A 17,242-nucleotide genomic window follows, 5' to 3' on the forward strand; every position below is an offset into this window, starting at 1 on the left:
ATAAAATTTAAAAACTATTAACGGCCAAGCAAACCAGGGTTGAAAAATATAAAAGGAAAAAAAATCCTCTTAAAAGTGCGCCCCCCATGATTGCACCCTAGGCAGGTGCCTACTCTGTCTACTCCTAGTTCTGGTCCTGGGTCAAAATGAAGTGTTACATAGTCCCAAGCACTCCCTGGTTATGCTTCCTTTCCAGTACATTTTTGTTGCTCAATGGGCAGGAGACAAATTGCTGAACAGGTAAATTAACTGGTACTGTATGTCCTTTAAACAAGTGCTTGATAGGATGGCTGCACTGTATATCTTTGGTTTCTGGGTCTCAGGACTGTTGAGTTTCAGAAGATCAGCTGGAGAGGAAGTTGGTGGTAAAGCTGAAATTTGGAGAATGAAAGCAACTCATTTGTAATTAAATTCAAGTTCAGGACTTATTTTTATCATGCTTCCAACCCAGCGTACACCGATATAATAATAGACCCAGAAAAAGAAAAGAAGGATTTCCATGTTGGTGGAACACAGAAAGTGTGTTAAAAAATGAGCACGTTAGCAACATATTAGGCACAGGGCTCCTGGCTTTAGTTGCCCTTAGTATAATGAATAGGACAAATGCTGGAGCAGACAGAGCAAGCAGCTTAACTATTTAACTCCTGTCTTGTACAGGGCTGCCCTCCTCCTGGGCAATCATTCTGTTAGTGGCTTTGCACAAAACATCTGTCATATACATATTGAGTTCTGACATAACTATGCAACTTCATCTTTAAGTAGTAGGGGGGGCACATCTCTGTGGAAATTGAGGTGAACAAATATTAATTTAGAACTAAATATGTATGCATTCCATTACGTCCTACAGGCAGCACATCAAGGGTTAATCTCCTGTGTCTCCTGGTAGGACAGGTAGTAAAATAGTTAACACAGCCTTTAAAACACCAGCAGAGCCCCTCCCACTCCATGTTTTTCCTGTCCTACCTGGGATAGGTAGAGAAGAGGATCAAGAACCAGGTCCTGAGGGACTTGCAGGCCATTCTGAAGCTACCTGAGGGTGAGCGGAGGAGGGATTTTTTATCCTTTGGCAAAGATATGCTGTCCGTTTTGATAGCTGTGGGGACAGCTAGGGGACAAGCATACGCACAGGCAGCTGGGGACTCAGTGGCGCTTAGTCACAGAGCAGCAGTGCAGAGGCCGGAGCGGAGCGGCGAAGCGCAGCTTCACTTCCGGGTTGTGACGTACGATGACGTCACTTCTGGATACACGCGTTTGGATGGCGCGAACACTGGAAGGTGAGTTTGTCTCACATTAGCAATAAGTTATATAATTTACTCTCCCCACAAACATAGCTCAGGCATTTCTTCCTAAAAAAAGGGTGGTAATAAGTTGATATCTTTATTGGCTAACTATGATTTTCTTACCTTTATACCACCTTTTTCTTGTTTCTATATACCCCTGTGATTGGCTAATATGGTACCACTTTACCTGGCTCCTACCTAGAAGCAAAAACCAGTAACTGTGGAGAAGTACCCACCCACTTATTTTAGATCTTTTCATGTTGCAGCAGCTGTTACGCCCTATGATTGGCCATAGACTTAGCGAGTGAGCACTTCGGCTGCGCCCGTAACGAAGGTAACATTTTAGGTTTAGGAAAAATATATATAATGTACTTATGTGTGTGTTAGAGGCATCAAGACCATTTGTTGGAACCTAACCTGTGAAATTCCCCACACCCCCATGATAAACACACATGTGCCCTTCTGCAATTGTATTGGAACCCTACTGGAATCAATGTTTCCAGTCAGTGTTTAGCCAGGGGAATGTAGTAACTACCGATTTCACAGGGGGGGGAGATGTTTTGCACTGACTAGTCATCCCCCCACCCTGCTGCTGTAAGTCATCTTCCCTGTGTGTCTGTCCATCTGCCACAAAGGGACTCAAGTGAAATGTCCATAAGAATGCATGGGAAGATACACTAGTCAGACTAAATGAGTGCACTGCTGCTCTGTAAAACATTGCTATTGCATAGGACTATTTAAAGGTAGAAACCCAGTTTGATAAGCCCCATTATTTCCCATGCACAAGGACATAATTAATAACAATGAAACCGTGACACTATGGGGCCCATTTACTTAGCTCGAGTGAAGGAATAGAGGAAAAAAACTTCGAATTTCGAATGTTTTTTTTGGCTACTTCGACCATCGAATGGGCTACTTCGACTCGAACGATTCGAAGTAAAAATCGTTGGACTATTCGACCATTCGATAGTCGAAGTACTGTCTATTTAAAAAAAACTTCGACCCCCTACTTCGGCAAGTAAAACCTACCGAGGCCAATGATAGCCTATGGGGAAGGTCCCCATAGGCTTCCAACAATTTTCTGATTGAAGGAAAATCCTTCGATTGATGGATTAAAATCCTTCGAATCGTTCGTTTCGAAGGATTTAATCGTTCGATCGAACAATTTTTCCTTCGATCGTACGGTCGTAGGAAATGCGCTAAATCCTTCGACTTCGATATTCGAAGTCGAAGGATTTCAATTCGGCAGTCGAATATCGAGGGTTAATTAACCCTCGATATTCGACTGCCGAATTGAAATCCTTCGACCATAAGTAAATTTGCCCCTTAGTAATGAATATGGTAAGCAATGCATCAGGACAGCAAAACCACTGGCACCTAGGCTGCACATATTCATTGTTGTATTAGGACTGGGGAACACATGGTTATTAGCTTTATCTTAAAGAATTGCCTAATGCAACTGCTTAAAAGGTTCCCAATGTGAAATTAAATATGGCTTTTCGACATGACTTGAAAGATATAAGAAAAGAATGATTTGATGTTTCTTATTTAGCCCTGAGGACTTTAGATCTGTAGCTAATAAAGACCATGAAAGAATGTGGCTTATTTTTATTTTTTTTTATTTCTTATCCTCAGATTTGCTTTCAACTCCATTACAATTAGCATTAGGATATGATCAGTCTGGACACTCTAAAGGTGGCTATACACAGGCCAATAAAAGCTGCCGATTCAGACCTTCTGGATCAAGTCAGCAGGTTATTGGCCTGTGTATGGAGCCCTCAAACAAGCCTGTGTGATGGATATGTCAGATCCTTGGGCACTTGGGATCAGCCCTATGTTGCTCATCTCAAGGTGGGTGTATTGGGGAAAGATCCACTCCTTTGTTGACCTCACCAAAAAAGGAGCCGTGAGGCAAGTTGAGAAACTCAACTGCAAGTTACCAGGGGAGGCAAAAAGAGCGAAATACTGATTTTTATATCTATGTACTAGCGATGCTGCCTCCTTAGCCCTGCTCCAACGCTCTAAAAGGTAAGCACTGGATATGGGGGAAGGGATAGGCCTCCTCAGAGCAGCCAGAACCCTGAAATGACCCTGAGCAGATGTTTCAATATCTGACCAGCTTAAGACTAATGGAACATTGGACTGTGCTCAAAAAGCTCCTTTTAGCCTGTCACTGATTCCCAACCCAGTGCTTACAGGGAGACCAAAAACAAGGAGTTAACACTCAACTACAAGTTATGAAGTAGTTGTGCATCTCACAGTGGCCACATTCTGTTGGTAAAAAATGTATGCTCTGTCTATCAGATAGAAAGCACCATATAAAGTTTTTAAATCCTTTATTACTAAAAAAGGATGAAGTATGACAGTAGCAATACTTTAGGTGACCATAGTGTGACTTTGCCAATGCAGAAAACTTGATATGGTGCTGTCTAACCTATATTAACTCATTAATGAGCAATTTCGTTATATGATGGAAAGTCCCCTTGTCTGGAAAGGCACCGGCCATTCCATATAATAGATTCCATACCTGCATAACAATAACAATTATTCTTTAGATTTATTATATTTAATATGTAAGTGTAGAAGCCATTTTATTGCAGTATTACCTGCCCATGTGTTTTTGGCTCACCCGCCGTACAGTTCTGCTCCTTTGACAATATCAGCAGTGAGATAAGAGTTTTGACAACAGCTGCTAGCATATTTATTTTGTTTTTTTTTTTGTTAAATGGAACTTTGCGGCTATGACCTTGAGTGGGTGTGGTCAAGAGGGAGTGATCAAAAAGTAGTCATGCCCTAAATAAAAATCTGTACAATTAAAATATCCCTGGATTTTACTTCTGGGGCAGGAGGGGAGATGCCCATGTGCCCCCCAATGAAGCACAGTTAAATAGCAGGTGCAGTGCACCAAGTGAGACTCATTTACTCCTTGTCTATGGCAGGTGTGAAGTACAAAGACAAGAGGTCCTCTGCACTCACCCATTATGAATATTCTAAGGACATTAAGGAGGTTATTTATTACAGCTTGAATTTTTTTGGTCGGACTTTTAAATGGGTATGCTCACATTTTTCGAGGAAAAACAACTTAAACTTTTCTAGATTTCTTACATCCCGAAGCTGCTAAAAGTCCAAATCCGAAAATACTCCATCTCAAAGCTTTCGAGGTCCTGTAGAAGTCAATAGCAGATGTCCCTTTAACAATTTGAACATGTCGTGGTCTGTGCTGGGTTTTGTATAATTCCAAAAATTTGGGTCTTTCAGGCGATAACTAAAAAATCAAGCGAATCCCAATAATTCATACTATTCGAGGTTTTTTTCACAATTTTATCGAGACTTTTCCCAAACTGAATAAAAAAGATAAAATCGCAGACGGGAGTTTGGTCAGTTTGCTTTTGTTAAAATTATGAGAAAAATTTGATTTTTAGTAAATAACTCCCTAAATGTCATAAGTATTGCATCTTTGTACAGGTATGGGATCTGTTTTTCAGAAAGCACCAAATTATGGAAAGGCCATCTCCAATAGACACCATTTTATCCAAACAATCCAACTTTTTCAAATGTATTTATTTTTTCTCTGTAATAATAAAACAGTACCTGTACTTGATCCAAATATAATTAAGATATAATGAATCCTTTTTAGAAACAAAACCAGCCTATTGGGTTTATTTAATGTATCCATGATTTTCTAGATGAAGATCCAAACTACATTAAGATCCCTTATCTGGAAAACCCCAGGTCCAGGTCCCCAGCAATATGCATAGCAGGCAAACTAAAATACATTTTTGTAAATAAGATCTAGTATACAGGATCTAGTATTCCGTAATTTGGATCTCCATACCTTCAGCTATCCCATTGAACTCCATTGTTACATACCGTGAGACGAGTCAGAAATGGTGAAAATGGCCACAGCATTTATTACATTTCATCAAATAAATAGGACCTTTCCAGCCTCACCCCAAGGCAATATTCAAAGCCAGAATTCCATAAGGGGTCGCTGCTATGCTCTGCTGCTCCTCACTGGAGATCAGCACTGTGTCATTATATCCACCACTGAGTATTAGGCTGCCTCTTCCCCTGACATCACATCCCTGTCTTTCTCCGCCTCCAGCCTGGCATTTCCCTGTCTTAACTCATTCCTACTCACCCACTCACAGCTACATCTGATATTGCCAGTCTTTAGATATAAACCAGTGTAATTTGCTTGCTGGTCATTCGGATCCCTTGTCATGCGGCCCCTGCGCTTATAGCTCCAGGGATTTCCTTTCTGGATAATGGGTTTCTGGACAATGGATCCCATACCTGTATTATCAAACAAATCATGCTAAATTTATAACTTGGTGACATTTATTTCCCAATTATTTAGGTCTGAGGTTGTTCTGTTTATAAATAAGGATGGGAGAAAAATATTAGCAGGAAGGAAGTTTCATGAAATGTGATATATACACCGGAGCTGCTGTTTCAGTGTCAGTTGTAGGACCTGGAAGATACTATTGGTGATACAATAAAAGGGGTAAGCTCCCAACTGCAAAAATTGAGTGTGTGCAGATACTTGAATATTTTGCTGTTGCTAAGGAATCTAGCCAGGTCAACGGAGGGCCAGCATCACCAGTGAATTGCAGGGGTGAGTTGGATAAATGACATAAACTTTTTTTTATTCAAAACAGGAGGGTTGATTTACCAATTAATGTTACTAATGTAAGTACAGGTATCGGACCTGTTATCCAAAATGCTCAGGGCCTGGCATTTTCGCATAAAGGATCTTTCCATAATTTGGATCTTTATACCTTAGGTCCACTAGAAAATCATATAAACATTACATAAACCCAATAGGCTGGATTATTGTTATCTTATTTGGAATCAAGTACAAGCTACTGTTTTATTATTATAGAGAAAAGGGGAAATGATTTTTAAAATTTGGATTATTTGGATAAAAGTAGAGTCTATGGGAGATGGCCTTTTCGTAATACAGAAATTTCTGGATAACGGGTTTCCGGATAACGGATCCCATACCTGTAGTAACATCTGATTTGCTTCCCTGGTCTAGCTTCTTCAATGAATGCACTTGCCCAGGATACATTCTTCTAAGCAGAGAGTCACCTTCTCTTTCCACTTTCCCAGCATTCCCTGTAGTGCCCTACGCAAGCACATGCTCAGTAATGAATGTCTCTGCCAATTTCTGTTCTGTGAATGCATTCAGCTTCATTAGATGCAGGGAGTGCCTGGGAACAGCAATTAAGATGGTACTCAGATGACACTACCTCTGGATGGTGGAGTGCTCAGGGATGCAGATTAAAGATTATAGTCCCTAGGGGGTACCTAACAGATTGGCACCCCCTCCAGTGATTTTATCTTTACTTCTCCTTGAAGGAAATTGGGTCCTCATAATGACATGGGCGTGATTTCTTAAATAATATCAATATATTTATTATTAACTGCTTTAACGTTAACTTTGAGTTAACTTTTAGGGGCATATTTATTAAGGGTCGAAGTGAAAATTCAAATTTAAAATTTTGAAATTCGAATTTTCGAGGTTTTTTTTTGTGAAATTCGACTAGGGAATGATTCAAATTCAATTCGAGTTTTCAAAAAAATTTGAATTCGATTTTCGAAATTGTACTGGCACTTTAAGAATTTGAATTTGACTATTCACCACCTTAAACCTGCCGAACTGCTGTTTTAGCCTATGGGGGATGTCCTGGGATCAATTTGGAGTTGTTTGTAGCCTTCCTGAAAATCACAGTTTTTTTTGGAGAACAAACTCAAAACTAATTCGATTCAAATTCAATTCGAGTGTGCGGGTCTATCCCATTCATCCGAGTTTGAAAAATTCGAATTTGTAAATAAATTGCAGTTGGTTGAATTTTGGTCAAATTTCGAGTTCATGGGAGTTTTAAAAAACAATTTGCCATTAGTTTTAATTTTTTATTATTTGTGGTTTTTGAGTTATTTAGCTTTTTATTCAGAAGCTCTCCAATTTGCATTTTCCGCAATCTGGTTGCTAGGGTCCAGATTACCATAGTAACCATACATCAACTTGAATAAGTGGCTGGAATATGAATCGGAGAGGCCTGAATAGAAAGAGGAGTAATAAAAAGTAGCAATAACAATACATTTGTAGACTTACTGAGCATTTGTTTTTAGATCGAGTTAGTGACCCCTATTTGAATGCTGGAAAGAGTCAGAAGAATAAGGCAAATAATTAAAAAAAAATAATGAAGGCTGATTGAAAAGTTGCTTAGAATTAGCTATTCTATTACATACTAAAAGTTAATTTAAAGGTGAACCACCCCTTTAATTTATAAAAAGTCTGTGTCCCATATAGCTTTCTTTGATAGCTCAAGAACTACAGTAGATGAGAGCAGCAAGTCCACATTTTCTTGTATCTGTTACCTGGCAAAATTCATTTAAACATTAAATAAACCCAATGGGATTGTTTTGCCACCAATATGAAATCATGCAGCTTTGTTATTAAGTACAAGGCTGTTTTATTATTACAGGTATGGGATCCATTACCCGGAAACCCATTATCTAGAATTACGGCAAAGTCGTCTCCCATACACTCAATTATAATCAAATAATCCAGATTTTGAAAAATGATTTCCTTTTTCTCTGTAATAATAAAACAGTAGCTTGTACTTGATCCAAACTAAGATATAATTAATTCTTATTGGAAGGAAAATCAGCCTATTGGGTTTACTTAATGTTTACATGATTTTCTAGTAGATTTAAGGTATGAATATCCAAATTATAGAAAGATCCATTATCCGGAAAACCCCAGGTCCCGCGCATTCTGGATAACAGGTCCCATACCTTTACAGAGAAAAGTGAACTCTATGGGAAATCAATTATAGAAAAAATGGAAAAGGACTGCAAAATGACTAAATGTTTACAACACATCAAAAAATAAAGCCCTTGTTTCACAACATAATTCATTGTGAATACACATTTTAGATTCATTTTAGGGGTGTGCAAACCTTTTCTATTTATCGGGCCCTAAACTAATTCAGCTGTGAGGCCCAGCAATTTAGTTATGCCACTGTTTGCAGCTGGTGTAATGAATAAGTTCACTTCCACATTTCTGAATTTTAAGTGTCTTAGTAGATTGATTGAGTGCTGCTGCTAGTCATTGGTAAATGAACCCAAATGTCTAGTGTATATATATATATATATATATATATATATATATATATATATATATATATATATATATATATAGTGTGAATAAAGCACCCTCTGTTGAAAGATGTAGGCTATGACCCTATAAAAGCACGAGGCCAAAGACTTATAATATCCTCATTTTTATTATAATACACAAGCTTAAGTGAGTCACATGACAGTGAGTGAGTCACTAAGCACCAGTTATAAATGATAAGCTGAATCCTTCAATATCATTATTAACAAAAAATGGCCGACTAGTGGCACTAAGACTTTTGTGGAAGCTTTGAGTAGCTACTTACTGCATTCGTCTTACACTGGCAAACTTATCCTGGTAGAAGTAATGGAAACATCTTCAGTATTTTTTTTGGACCACCTCCTTTAACATGGAACATTAAATTGTTCAGGATTATAAAGAAAAGTTGTAACAACAAAAAAACTCTAGCAATTAAAACATAAGGGAAAAACTCTTGAAATTTCATGGATCAGCCGTTACATTGAATACATCTCGCTAAAAAAATGTGCGGCAGAAATGTTTTTATATATGTCCCTTTACCATCAACTTTGTATGTTTTGTTTTTTCATTAGGTTCAGTTCCATGTGACAATAGGACATTCAGCTTGATCGCTGTACATTGATTGTCCATTTCCCAAGTGGATGCATTGGGCTCTAATTGTATATGCCATCACTTTTATTATTCTTTTTGCTAACTTCTACTGTCGGACATACAATGCTCCTAAAGCAGCAGCTAAAAGTGGAAAATCACTCGTAGATGGAAAGACCTCTGTTAATGGCAAGTGCTCCGTGTTTGGAAAGTCCCAAATGAATGGAAAAGTGTTAATGAACAGATCAGTAAATGGAGCTGTAAGCAAGCATGAGAATGAGGCTGGGCAAGAAAATGGGCATAAAGGAGAAAAGGAAGAGCCCAGCGAGAATAGGAAGACGAAAGCCTTAAACCTGCTACTTGGAACCTCAGATCTAGGGGTGCCACTGATTAGCTAAACAGGCATACAGTTATTTCTGATTATGTAGATCAGGTCTGACCCAGCATTTTATAACCTATTTAGGTGCAATTGTTTGCTGACGTTATTTCTCATGTATTATTTGTGACGCTGGCACTGCCCCATACCCAGCGTATTGAGCTCTAATTAGTAATATTACAATTTATATCAATTCTCTGAACAAGAATATGGATTTGAACGGAAGTCCCTTTTTGGCTTTCAAGCAGTCATGGAGATACTGGTGAATAATCTATAGCGGAAGTATTTCTGGAACCAGCAATTTGGAGGATTAAGTGGGAGGCAGAAATCACTAGAAGCAAAGTCTCCTAATCTTATTTTACGCTAAAATATCATGGCACATTTACCTCATTTAGCCATACTGAAAGTTGCAATTATGTCTAACTGCCGTAATTATACAGAAACAAGAAGGTGGTATTTTACCCTATAGAGTCTAGTAGTGTCAGGCAGCACAGCTCACATTAGTATTGGCAAACCTATTGACCCCATGGTGTCTAGTTGTTTTAACACCCTGTACGAATTGTTGCGTGGCCTGTCTGTTCTAGCACCCTACAACCTACCAGGTTTTAACTCAATACATATAGTAGCCATTAGCAAATCAGTCCAGAATTTTTAAGGGATACTGAACTTAAAATACTTGTTGCTCTTTTAGGAGAAACTACTGCTGTGGCATACAGAGGTGTATGTTTATATGAATCAATACGTTGATATAGAACTGTATATAAAGTTGCTGGTGTATTTTTTTCCTCTGGTTGGGTAATTTCCTGCTTCACTATAGTTACTTTTAGTACGACGTGAGAAAAAAGTGAATAATAAAACCTACTTACACAGAAAACCAGGCCCCTACCAGTATATCTTTTCTTTCAACTGCATGTTGCTTTGTTAACATGACATACTTACTGACTGGCTCCCATTTACTAACTGCTTCTTGTCACTAGAACAGGCACCACACATTGGATATAATTGTGAATGATTACATATGTATCAAACCTGCATTCTTTTGACTTTGTACATAGTGTAAAATAATTGAATAACCCCCTACAGCTTTTCATTTGTTTCCAAATTAATCAGCTTTTCCAATAGAATATGCATGATTATATGTATTCTATGGAACTATACACAACGGGAGAGGTAAGTATTGTCATGTTTAGTAACATGCCCATATAACAGTAATCTGGAACAATCAGTGATCTATATACATGGAATACAATGCAGTTTACGGCATTGTATGAAGGGGAGCCTTTCTTGCAACTTAGTAACTTCTTATTAAAACTTAAAGCTAGACAACCCAGTTGACAACTGATTATTTGATTTCAATGTATTGAATAAAATCATGGCATGCACGAAAAATCTATGCCTGCCAGCAGAGGTGTATCTTCACAGCCCTGAGTCCCCATGCAAGAAAACCTTCAACTTTGTACACATCCTGGGAGTGTTCAGCCCACAGTCCCCTGCTTGATCCACCCACCCTGCCAGTAATGTCCAAACAAACCCCCTCAATTTTTATCCCACTGCCAACCAGCAAAGGTATTTCCATTTGCATGCGTCAAAACCTTATGATATGTACTACCTACTCTTTTAGGGTTCTTGTGTTCTTTAATGGCTGAAAACACTGTGAAGTGCTTGCGCCATCTTTTAATTTGAGATATTGTTTTAGAGTAATTGCACACATTGTTATAGGTCAAAACAGGGCCGGGCCAAGGTATTTTGGCACCCTAGGCAAGGACTTCAATCAGTGCCCCCACCCAGTCCTGCATTACCATTTCCCACATTCATATTGCCCCCTGTGCCAGCACCTATCATATTGCTCCATTTGTACTTGTGCCAATCGCGGTCAATCCCTCAGATTGCCCTCAAGCCCCCAATCTGTACCTGTGCCAGCATAATCCAAAACATCTATCATATTGTTACCCCCAATCTGTACCTGTGCCAGCATAATCCAAAACATCTATCATATTGTTACCCCCAATCTGTACCTGTGCCAGCAGCAGCCAAACAATCCACAATATTTCCCCCAAATATATACTTGTGCCAACAGGAGCCAAACATCCATCATATTGCCCCCAAATATGTACCTGTGCCAGCAGCTGCCAAGAGGGAGTGCTTCTGCCCGCTGTACAAATCACGGGCAAGAGAGGGTTGGAACAGGTGGTTTATAAAATTTAAAAACTATTAACGGCCAAGCAAACCAGGGTTGAAAAAAAAATCCTCTTAAAAGTGCGCCCCCCATGATTTCACCCTAGGCAGGTGCCTACTCTGTCTACTCCTAGTTCTGGTCCTGGGTCAAAATGAAGTGTTACATAGTCCCAAGCACTCCCTGGTTATGCTTCCTTTCCAGTACATTTTTGTTGCTCAATGGGCAGAAGACAAATTGCTGAACAGGTAAATTAACTGGTACTGTATGTCCTTTAAACAAGTGCTTGATAGGATGGCTGCACTGTATATCTGGAGAGGAAGTTGGTGGTAAAGCTGAAATTTGGAGAATGAAAGCAACTCATTTGTAATTAAATTCAAGTTCAGGAATTGTTTTTATCATGCTTCCAACCCAGTGTACACCGATATAATAATAGACCCAGAAAAAGAAAAGAAGGATTTCCATGTTGGTGGAACACCAAAGGTATGTTAAAAAATTAGCACGTTAGCGACATATTAGGCACAGGGCTGCTGGCTTTAGTTGCCCTTAGTATAATGAATAGGACAAATGCTGGAGCAGACAGAGCAAGCAGCTTAACTATTTAACTCCTGTCTTGTACAGGGCTGCCCTCCTCCTGGGCAATCATTCTGTTAGTGGCTTTGCACAAAACATCTGTCATATACATATTAAGTTCTGACATAACTATGCAACTTCATCTTTAAGTAGTAGGGGGGGCACATCTCTGTGGAAATTGACGTGAACAAATATTCATTTAGAACTAAATATGTATGCATTCTGTTAGTGTGATAAATAACAGGGCCAAGATTTTCTTTACAAAAAAACGGTTGATTTTGTCATGACATAAGTTTTCCCGGTGAGAAGCACAGAAGATCATTAGACAGTGAATGTGAACATTAGCAATGTGGGTAAAATTTATTCTAATGTATTTATCTGTGTTCTTTTGTCTACCTGAATAGTTTATCACAACAATTCTGCAAAAACAAAAACCATACGATCCTGTCATCCCAGATGTTCTTAAGCAGTGTAAGAAAGCAAATTGAATTCACATGTTTAAATGGGGTTTATGTTGTATTTTTCGTAAATGAAAATGATTCCTTTCTCACTGTTATTAAGTCGTTTTGCAGATGCTAGCTGGTTGGCAGAGTACAAGATTCAATGCTGCCCTCCAGTGGGGAAACTCTCATAAATAATGATTTCACCAAAAAAGGATTTTTCGAAGTCAGACAGGCATGGATGTACACTTGTTTAAAAAAACAAAAGTCATAATGACCTTTTGATCTTATTTCTTTTTGTCTTTTAATTAGGGATGCACTGCATCCACTATTTTGGATTTGGCCAAACCCCTGAATCCTCCGTGAAAGATTCGGCCGAATACCGAATCCAAATCCTAATTTGCATAGGGGTGGGAAGGGGAAAACATTTTTTACTTCCTTATTTTGTGACAAAAAGTCACAAGATTTCCCTCCCAGACACTAATTTGCATATGCAAATTTGGATTTGGTTTAGAAAAAGGCCGAATCCCGAACCGAATCCTGGATTTGGTGCATCCCTACTTTTAATACTCATGTTGAGCTTTTAGCAACGTTTGTGATATTTACCCTCTTTCAATGTATTTACATCTTGACCTGTGCTATAACTTGTATTGTCTTGTATTAACCATTGATTCATTTCTGTTTTGTTCTAAACACATCATTTTGAATGTCAATGTAACAATGATGTGTTCTCTTCTGGCATGAATGGGGTTAAAGGAAAAGCATGAGCTCATGTGTCCTTACAAAATCAGATCAATAAAGAAATCTGCGACATGTTTGATACTGTCTCTATGTGGAGAGTAGATTTGTCTTAAACATAATCTTCATTTTGACTTGGATTTTACAGATTTAAAAAGGTGTGGACACAAATACACTTTTTAATCTGTCTTTTATAGGAGAATTGCAGCTTCTGTAACTGTTATTTCCTGCACCACTGGCAGACCACCTTAGCGGAGGTCCATTGTGCAGAAATTGCGTTTAAAGGGTTGTTAACCCTGATATTCCCAGACAATTATATTTTTTTTGTATTTTTTTTAAGTTCTCTTTTTATGCAGCAGCTCTCCAGTTTGCTATTACAGCAATTTAGTTGCTATGGTCCAAATTACCCAGGCAACCATGCCTTGATTTGAATAAGAACAGAAATATGAATAGGAGAGGACCTGAATAGAAATATGAGTAATAAAAAGTAGCAATAACTATAAATATTTAGCCTCACAGAACATTCATTTTTTTAGATGGGGTCAGTTACTTCCATTTGAAAGCTGGAAAGAGTTAAAGCAGAATTATTTAAAAATTATAAAATATAAATAATGAAGAAAAGTTGCTTGGAATTGGCCATTCTAGAACATACTAAAAGTTAACATAAAGGTAAACCACCGCTTTAATGCCTAACTCCCCCACCAAAGCTGCCCCTGACCATATCACTCAATTCGCATAGCTACTGAGACACATGTTATTGTCTGCAGAGTAACTTTTAAAATGGGGTCCAAAGAATTGCATCTGCTATTAGCAGGTGTATACACATATATCCAGCACTGGACAAAAGTCTAGTACTGGGCTTGGTCCATAATGTGGACACAATATTTCAGAGATCCTGAGCTAATTCACAGTGTCAGAGACATCTTTACTTACCGCTGATATCTCTCTGCTAAGGAAAAAGAATCTCATTTTTAAATGAAAACAGGTTCACGTAATAGACAAAAAGATTTTAATTCCAAAATTGCCAATTTAAAAATACAAATATTTATTTTATTTATTTTTCAATGTATTTTAAAGGACAAGTAAAGGTGCTTTTTACTTGGGGGTGCCAAGAGTTAGGCATCCCCAAGTGATTGTATTTACTTACCTCCCACTCCTATCAGCAGAAAACTGCACCTGCCCAGGGTTATTACAATGAGGACCACAGAGGGATCGGCCTCTGCCTTCTTCTTGCTTCTTGCGGCTGTGCATGCGCAGTAGAGCGAAATGCCGAACTTGAACAAAAAAAGCCAGCTACTTGTTCTACTGAGAATACTGCTGCCCTGGGAGAGCACTTAAAAGCAACACTGCTATGATTAGATATTAATTTCTGGACTACAAATCACACAACATGTTTCAGGCCTGACATGCACACTTGAGAAAGGGCACATAAGGCCCGAAACATGTGTGATTTTTAGTCCAGAAATGAAAGTCTAATAAGAGCAATATTGCTTTTGAGTGCTCTCCTTAATCACTATGGGGCAAAAATTACTAAGATTCGTAGTTGCGCCAGCGTCCGCTTCGCCACACTTCGCCAGGCGAATTTTCACCAGCGCTACGCAAATTCACTAAAATCCGAAGTTGCGCTCAGGGGAAGCGTAATGTTGCAAAGTTGCGCTAGCGTTAATTCGCCAAGCAAAGCGAAGTTACACTAGTGATCATTAATTTGCATACAGCGCCAAATTGAAGTTACAATGGAGGTATATGTAGCAGCACTACACAAGCCTGGGAAACCTTCAAAACAGCAAATAAAACTTTTATTTTGCCCTACACATGTACCCACTGTATAGTTAAGGTGCCATGAGTTAGGAAATGTAGGGGGGAAGGAGGGTAGCCCCAAAAAAAATTTTCGATCTTTTTCAGCCCATCACCCATAAAAAAGAAAAAACGCCAGTGTTTTTTGGGACTTAGAAAATTTTTAAACTTTTTTTGAAGCAATCCCTATCTACTCTATTGCACTTTGCCTGGTCTGAGGTGGTGAAGGAAGCCTGGCGTAAAAGGTAGCGCTCCGAAAAATGCGCGCATCAGTGAATTTGCGTAGTTACGTCTGTTACGCAAATTCGCCAGGCGTAAGGGTGCGAAGTAACACTAGCGAATTTACGCCAGCGTCCGTTAGTGAATCAGCGAATTAACGCTAGCGTTAGGCGCTTCGTCCTTTAGTGAATTTGCCCCCAAATTGGAAGTAAGTATATATATATAATCACTTGGGGGTGCTTAACTTTTGGCACCCCCAATTAAATCTACCTTTTCTTCTCCTTTAAAGCATTTTAAGTATTGCCTTTTAAGATATTATAAAAATAATATAACTTTTAAGATGCATAGTTAGTTTACACAAGTTACAGTAAAGTTCATCTTTATTGCGTCTGGGTGATCAAAATGGATGGATAGTTGCTTTCATGCCTCTAAGTGCCCAACGTGAACTAGCTATATTTTCTTTGTGTATATCTACATGGAATATTGGTTCTCTTACATAGGTTGTAGAAGAGTACACAGGGCAATTGTATGTTTCTAATCCTCTTAAAGTATCTCCAATTCCAGGTTTCTCTGAAATGGGAAGACATTGCAGGTAAATGACTGGCAAAGTATTCACTGCTTGTTTTGGGGGGGAATCCACAACTTCTGAATCAGTTTTGTTCCATAACACTCCCCAGATATGGATTCCATATATAAATATACCGTCATGCGGTGGATCTCTTATCTAAAAACAAAAAGGATAAATAAGCTGTGAGTGTTGGAGGAATGATTGGAAGGTTGGAGGTGAATTAATCGGTATCTTGGAGCGTGCTAATCAAGTAGGATTTTCAGTAAAATACGTTTGGCAAAGATTTGCTTTGAAAATGTTGTTTCTAGCTATGTGTGTTTATGATTATTGAGGGGCAAGGAGCACATTGAGGTCAACATGAATAAAAAGCTTCCAGGGCTCATTTACTGTTACACCTTAGCAGTTTTGTCGATGTTAGAGTGAAAAAGGTATTGAATGTTTTAGCAAAATCTAAATATGTCCCTTAACACTTGCCTCCTCATAGAGGCTGATCAGACCAGCTTGGCATTAGCAGTAATTCAATCATCTATTCTATCTCATCTAATCTATCTAATCTATTCTGATGCTATGAAATCAGCAGAGTACTATATATTGTTTGTAATTCTGTGTACAATGTGGTAAACTGTTCTCACTACAGATATTAGTTACATTTGTCTGTATTTCCGTTATCTTATCCTGTCCACTTTTGAATATTTTTCCTATGTTTACTGACACTGATTAATTCGGAAGTATTAACATAAATACTTAAGTACATGACTGCCAGTTAAGTGCAGGCATATTGCAACATAATGGGAAGATTGTTGTGTTGGATGGTATATATACAGAATTAAGTTACTCTTCTAAAGCTTCATATTATGTCATTAAGTTTACTCACAGACAATGAATTTTAAATATATATACAGACATATATACAAACACGCACTCTAATGTATCTACATTTTTATCATAGGAAGTTCCAGGGGAGCTGTTTGATATGGCTGAAAGATACCGGCAATTAAAGATAAAGAAGGATAGCGAAAGAGACCTAATACCCAGCAAGGGATGCTGGCGAGAAAACTTTTGATTTCAGAGTATGAATATCACTCTTACTAAAGAAGAGGTTTTTCTAAGCAACTGATTAAACATTTTGAATGGTTTTGAAGTTATTTGTAAATGTTCCTACAATTAAGCTGTCATATAAGCTGTTTTCAGTAGCTATTCCATTTGCAAATACAGTTGAACCTCGATTTTACATTTCCCAGGGTTCCACATCAAAACGGGTAAATTCAGGGAAAATACTAAATCCACAAACTATTTTCTTTCAGTCATCCTTTTTGTCCCTGAGA

The 17,242-nt window shown here is 38.4% G+C and overlaps 1 long non-coding RNA gene across 1 annotated transcript; it reads left to right on the top strand.

Annotated features, from left to right (window-relative positions):
* The first annotated feature begins 964 nt into the window (after nt 1–964).
* On the top strand, nt 965–17,052 carry LOC121393746. Its single transcript, XR_005961307.1, has 3 exons — nt 965–1,274; nt 1,547–1,614; nt 16,867–17,052. It is a non-coding gene; the product is annotated as an uncharacterized LOC121393746 (long non-coding RNA).
* The last annotated feature ends 190 nt before the right edge of the window (nt 17,053–17,242 follow it).

This window comes from Xenopus laevis, chromosome 5L, assembly GCF_017654675.1.
Source record: "Xenopus laevis strain J_2021 chromosome 5L, Xenopus_laevis_v10.1, whole genome shotgun sequence".
Taxonomy (NCBI): Eukaryota; Metazoa; Chordata; class Amphibia; order Anura; family Pipidae; genus Xenopus; species Xenopus laevis.